General features: G+C 32.6%; 1 pseudogene; it reads left to right on the top strand.

Annotated features, from left to right (window-relative positions):
• The first annotated feature begins 1,911 nt into the window (after positions 1–1,911).
• On the top strand, positions 1,912–4,267 carry LOC107024415 (annotated as a pseudogene).
• Positions 4,268–6,613: the final 2,346 nt, after the last annotated feature.

The following is a 6,613-nucleotide window of genomic DNA, read 5'->3' on the forward strand; positions in this document are numbered from 1 at the left end:
AATTTCTTTTAACTTAAATCAAGTATGTTAGATTACTTAATTGTCAACAAACAACTATCTTTTGTTCAAGAATTAGCAAAGCAAGAAAACAGTTTTTCAAGGGGTAGTATAGATTTGTATTGTATTAAGAGCTCTTGCTTTTTAGGCCCATTGACCCAACAAACATACTTCGTAGTCATGCCCAAGTTGCCACCAACACTAGCCCAAATATATAGAAATTACTAATAATTATGGTCAGTTACTTAGATTATAGAGCAACTTTCACATATAACAAACACAAAATTATATTTGTATATTATAACAAAGTTTGTATAATTACTCTCCATAGCAAACATAAATATGCATGATTTGCTATACATATAAAAAGAAACCAATTGTATAATTTGCTATATATATACAAAAGAAAGCAGCTGTATACGAATCAATTGTATAATTTGTGTATGTATAAAACGAGAAAGAGAGAGACAAAAGAAAATTGGGCAGAGAAATATTTGTATTGTATAATTATATGTGTATAGGACGAAGATATATGCATTTGCAAGTGTATATACAATTTTCTCTCACTTTATACAAACAGAAACACGATTCGTACATTTCGTTTCTGTTTGTATAAGCGATAGAGGCGAGTGAGATCTGGGAGAGGGCAGAGAGGGGAACGAAAATATATGTATATATACAATTTTTTTTTCTCGCTTATACAAACAGAAACACATTTGATACACTTGTATTTGTATAAAAATGAGATGGAGCGAGCGAGAGATAGAGCGAGAGAGGGAGAGTCAAGAGTGGTGAGCGAGAGTTTGAGGGAGAGAGGTGACTGACAAACAATTTGCTACAGGGTACAATTAAATTAAAGTGTGATTATAATATTTAATTTAATTTATTAGTTTGTTATTATATATAATTTAACCTAGATTATATGATCTAGTATAAATATTGAGTGCAAAATAAGTAGTACTTTATTGTAGGCTCAAGATTATTTTGTGAATTTGTGACAACTTGAAAAATATAGAATGGTAATTCTTCTCCAAATTATGGTTGTTTATGAAATTTCCTCTTTTTAAATATTAAAGACTCTCAACTTAAACTAGACTGGATGAAAAACATTATTTTGACAACTTCACAATTCATGTTTTAGAAATCAAACAATGCAAAACCTTCTTTTTTTTGGTTTGTAATTTTCTATTTTCCTCAAATAAAACTTACTAAAATAATAGGTCAAGATTAGACCCTATAGTTACATAATAAAAATAGTGTAAAAGAGAGTCCGGAGCTTAATTGGTATAAAATATTAATAAAAATTTCAAAACAATATATAAATTTTAAATTTAACCAAAACAGCAAAATCGCTGGTAGAGCAGCGATTTTGCTCGCCGGAAAAAGCAAAATCGCTGCAACACCAGCGATTTTGCAAAATGTGATTATTCTTTTAAAAAAATAAATCACATTTGTAAAATCGATGGTGTTGCAGCGATTTTGCTTTTTTCGGCGAGCAAAATTGCTGCTCTACCAGCGATTTTGCCGTTTTGGTTAATTTTAAAATTTATATATAGTTTTGAAATTTTTGTTAACATTTTATACCTATTAGGCTCCGAACTCGTGTAAAACATAGTTTGGATTGAATATTAGATGATCTTAATCACATCGTCCTGTGTTAAGAAAGTCTTCTTCATTTGTGAGAAAAACCTTTTGTTTTGCTTCTCTCCGGATATGGATGATGTTCATCTTGAGGGCATCAAGCAAATACTTGGAATTTCGTCTAATCAATTACAAATTGAATAAAAGAAAATGACCGTATTTAGATATTTTATATAGAAAAAAGATGTATTGCAAAAGAAGACATAAAACTAAAAATCAAATTTTGGACGATTTTCTCTGTCCTCTTCGATTGTTTTAATTTTTTACTTCCTATTGTCTCACTCCCTTTCTTAATCATAATAATCCAACGGTTGGGTCCATATTCCTATCAATTCCCTAGCCAATAATAGTATGCCACGTGTGTAAATATGTGATAACTGTACATAAAAATTTTCTTGAGTCATAAAAGTGTGAGAATGCCATAAGAAATTATTGTGTTATGTTATGTTCTTACCAACTAAGGAATCAAAGAATCTCTTTAGGATTTTATCTATCAAAGGAAACAAAAGGTATGCAGATAGGTTTTTACCAAAATACTCATTTTTTTCCATGTGGGGTTTACTTTTTGTGAATGAATATGAATTAAAGATTCAATTTTTAGTACGTGGTGTTGATAAAGATTATATTGTGTTTTTATCTTTGTTGTGTACTATTTAGTTTTTTTTGAATAGGTTGTGTGAATTTTATTTGGCGAAGTTTTAAGAAAATAAATAGAACTTTTGAATCATTGTTTATTAATGTAAACGTAGAAGGTATGAATTGTCATTTAAGTTCTCTTACTTGAAAAAGCTGAGGTTTTTTCCCCTTTGAATTCAGTTTTAGTCATTGGTTGAACTTTTAACTTTTGCAATCCCCTTTCTTCATTTAGATTGTTGAACTTATTTTTTTTTATCATGTTATGCATAATTTCTTTTGGTACATTAGAATGAAAAATAAACTTAATAGAAAAAATTAAAGTTGTTCATAAGCAATATGCTTAAGTTCATGAGTCCAGAGTATTACCGGGCCTCTTGCCCTCTTAATAATTGTGATTCTCTATAACCAAGTAGTCTCTGGATACGCGCTTTGTACGTGTATATGAACGTATTCACGAGTATGTAAGATTTAAAAAATTGCATAAATGCAATATAACAATGCTTTTGACTTAATTAGATATTTCATCTGTCTCAACTTATCTGACATTGTTTGATTGGCACAGAGTTAAAGAAAAAAAAGAAAAGACTGTTGTGATACCTTGGATTTCCACACATAATAATGGATCCAAGAATGTACTTTGCTGCAATGAAAGGCAGTATGGAAGATGGTGATTTTTCAGTTGTTGATCATCTGGCAAGGGAGGAAGAAAATGGTTACCAAGTCACTCCAAAGGGAAACACAATCCTCCATGTGGCAGCTCTCTTTGGCCAACGAGCTTTCGTGGGAGAAGTCCTTAAGAGTACCCCGGCGTTGTTATGTTATAAGAATAAGAAAAATGAAACCGCGCTTCACATATGTAGGACAAAGTGAAGTGGTGAGTGAACTACTTAGCATACAAGGACAGGAGACAGTACTTGTGAGGATGAAGGATGACATTGGAGATACGGCCTTGCACAAGGCCGTTAGAAGTGGACACATTGACATTGTGAGGATCTTGGTGAAATTATTACTAGATCCTGAACACGATTTCCCAGCAAATAAGGCAGAGGAGACGCCACTTTATTTGGCAGCGGAGTCAGGTTTTCATGATGCTTTGATTGAAATCTTGAACGTTTGCAAAGAATGTTGCAGGTCCATCCAATCGAACACCTCTACATGCAGCTGTGATTCAAGAACACACGGGTTAGTACGTACCTTCTGGGATGGTTTCATCCTATGGAAAATGATTAAATTTGTCCATCTACTAATAGAAAGAAGCTATAAATATATATATACTCCTACAGTCATATATACTTTATGATGTTGTTAAAGGAAAAAAGATATCAATTCATTTATCATCATATATAACATTTGACTAATAAATAGGTTCAGAATGCGCGAGATTACTATGGCAATGGGATCAACCTTTATGCGAAGAATATGATATATGGGGTTGGAATTCACTACACTATGCTGTTAAACAGAAATAGTTTTCGGATGGAAGAAATGTTTAGCCTACCTTCCTGCAGGCAGTGAAAATGATTGGACATTGCAGCCAGTGAAGGTGATAAATGGATGATACGTGCAGTGCCCAGATTGTTGGAGCAAAGGCCAAAATGCACTTCATGTTGCCATATTGAACGAACGTTGCTCAAGGTGTTATCACTTGAGTCGATAATTTTTTAATAGCCTTGTTGATGATGGCAATACTCCACTCCATTTGCTTGATGCCTATGGGAACCATGTGCCTCAATCAATAGTAAGATGACATTTAACAAACTAAATCAGACTCCACTTGACATGGCATCGTCTCGCACTTGGACAACAACCAAGGTACATATTTAATTGATGAAGAAATTAACGTTAATTTTAAGGAGGGATAATTGTGTATAGCATGTGGTTTGCAATGCGTGCATTTGTTACTTTAGCACATTCACTTCCTCTTGATGTTCCTGTTTCTGTCATTCCTTATATAACATTCAACGTTAAGGAATGGATTCATCGTCTCACGCAACTCCTTTTCAGAATTCTAACAAGGATTCTCGGACAACTTCTTCGTATACACGCGAAATCTATACTCCGGTTTACTTGTTATCTCAATACTTCTTCTTTACTAGTTTTTCATAGGTAAGCCGATTGGCTAAATCATATAATAATAATAATATTGTGATTGTTAATATAAGTTTTTGTCATCTCCTTTATCAACTCTATCATTTGCAATTATATAGGGATACCTAGCGAGGATACAACCTAGATAGGAAGATAATGAATGTGAGTATTAGAAGAAATTGTTAGTAAATAGAAGAGTGTTATCTACTTTACTTTATCAATGTTGTTATTACTCTTCTACTATGTTACTTTTTTTCAATTTATATTAGACCATCCTAGCGCAAAGAAGATGACATTTAACAAACAAAACCAGACTCCACTTCACATAGCACTCCGACAACAAAGAAGGTACATACATTTTAATACATATATACGTGCATCTCCTTTGAATTCAAAATCTTCGTCCTTTGTTTCTTTTGTCTTGTACCTATATATAAAAGACATCTAGCACATAGAATTGACACTTACTGACATTTTCTTTAACAATCACCAGAAATATCAAGTGTGTGAGACACGCTAGCTATGACATGACACTAGGACGAAATTAATTTAAGACATGTGTCAGTTTTTCACGCCCCGAGCCTATATCCAAGATGTGCTTGACACTCGAATATTATTGATGGTCCCCAAGCGAACTTTTGACCTGACTTACTACTTAGCGGAAGACTTATTCAAGTGATAATAGGCTTAAAAACACGATTTTAAAGCATTCAATTCAAAGTAAATACTCAACTCAGATTATCTATAAAATACTCAATAATAATCCCTTCCGTAGACCTCCATGGCCACTTTCACTCCAACATGTTTAAGTCTAAACCGATCTTATAGGTATTTACTACGACCCATAGAACTGTCTACAACTCGTCATTTCCTTCCGTAGGACACACCGCAGAAACTCAAACTTTTAAAAACTCAACACAATCCACACATTTGCCCAAACCTTTCCCTTGCTACACATTGGAATCAGCCCCCTCCTCCACCATGTCTTTCTCTTTTTAGATTCAATATTATTTTTTAAAATAAAAAAGCTTTAAATAGTTGCAAAGTTACCCAATGTCCACCCATATTCTTTACCTATTTGAACACCAACGTTTTTTTTTTCTTCTTCTTCTTTATAAATAAATCAACAATGACAAAGTATAGTTTCAATGGTGATGGAAGAAGTGACAATTGAAGAAGAAAAGGAATGTAGAGACGGCGACGAAAGATTAGTGATGTAGCGAAGGAAATGAATATGATGATGGCAATTTGAAAAAAATAAAATGATAAAGGAAGAATCAAAACTAGGAGGAAGAAGAAGGGTGTATATGGTGATGCCCATGAATGCGTGAGGAAATAATGGCAACAAGTCCAATCAAGAAAAAAGAAATTTTTTAATTATAAAAAAAATCAGATTCAATACTTATTAGTCGTGTTGAGCAAAAAGTGGTATCAATTCAAAGTACTAGAGGTGTTCAACACAAATGATTGATGTCCAAATAAAATATGCGGACAACTTTAAAAGGATCGTATATGGCTTTATCCTATATAGTATTGCTACGTATACTTTGAAAAAAATTTGTATCTTATCACTAGCTAAGAGTTTCGTATTATATATTGAACAAGATACACCTAGATACGTATATTTTAGCCATCAGATACACTAATATAGGAGAGAGGCGAGCGAGACTAACATATATCGAGATGTCAACCCAAATACATAGGATAATAGCAAGTGAGATGGGAAGGAGGGGAGGAAGACGAGTGAGATTTGTTATAATGTATACCAGATACATGTCAATCCAATTGGATACAATATATCTAGAATAAATTACACATAATTATAACCCCATGTATCTCGAGATACCTGTATCTAGGCATATCTAAACGCACCAAAATCTAATAAGATTTCTAATATTACAAACTAGATTGTATCTAAGTAATTAGCTACTAACAAGTGAATTTTTTTAAATATAAATTTCTCTTTTATATTTGGAAAATAGTGAACAACTAACTATCTAGGAGAAAATCATGGACTCGATATCCTTACAAAATAATATATTTAAATAGGGGTGATAAATGGTTGGATTGGACTGAATTTGAATGAGTTGAATATAGATTGAGAAAAAATGGTTTGGATTACAATCCATCCAAATATAATATGGACAAATATCTATTTGGTTAAATATGTGGTTTGAACAAAGTAGTTCTATCCTAATTAAATAAATTTGTTTTTCAAAAAAAAAAAATTACTCCTCCCTATAGCCCCCCC

Source organism: Solanum pennellii, chromosome 7, assembly GCF_001406875.1.
Source record: "Solanum pennellii chromosome 7, SPENNV200".
Classification (NCBI taxonomy): domain Eukaryota; kingdom Viridiplantae; phylum Streptophyta; class Magnoliopsida; order Solanales; family Solanaceae; genus Solanum; species Solanum pennellii.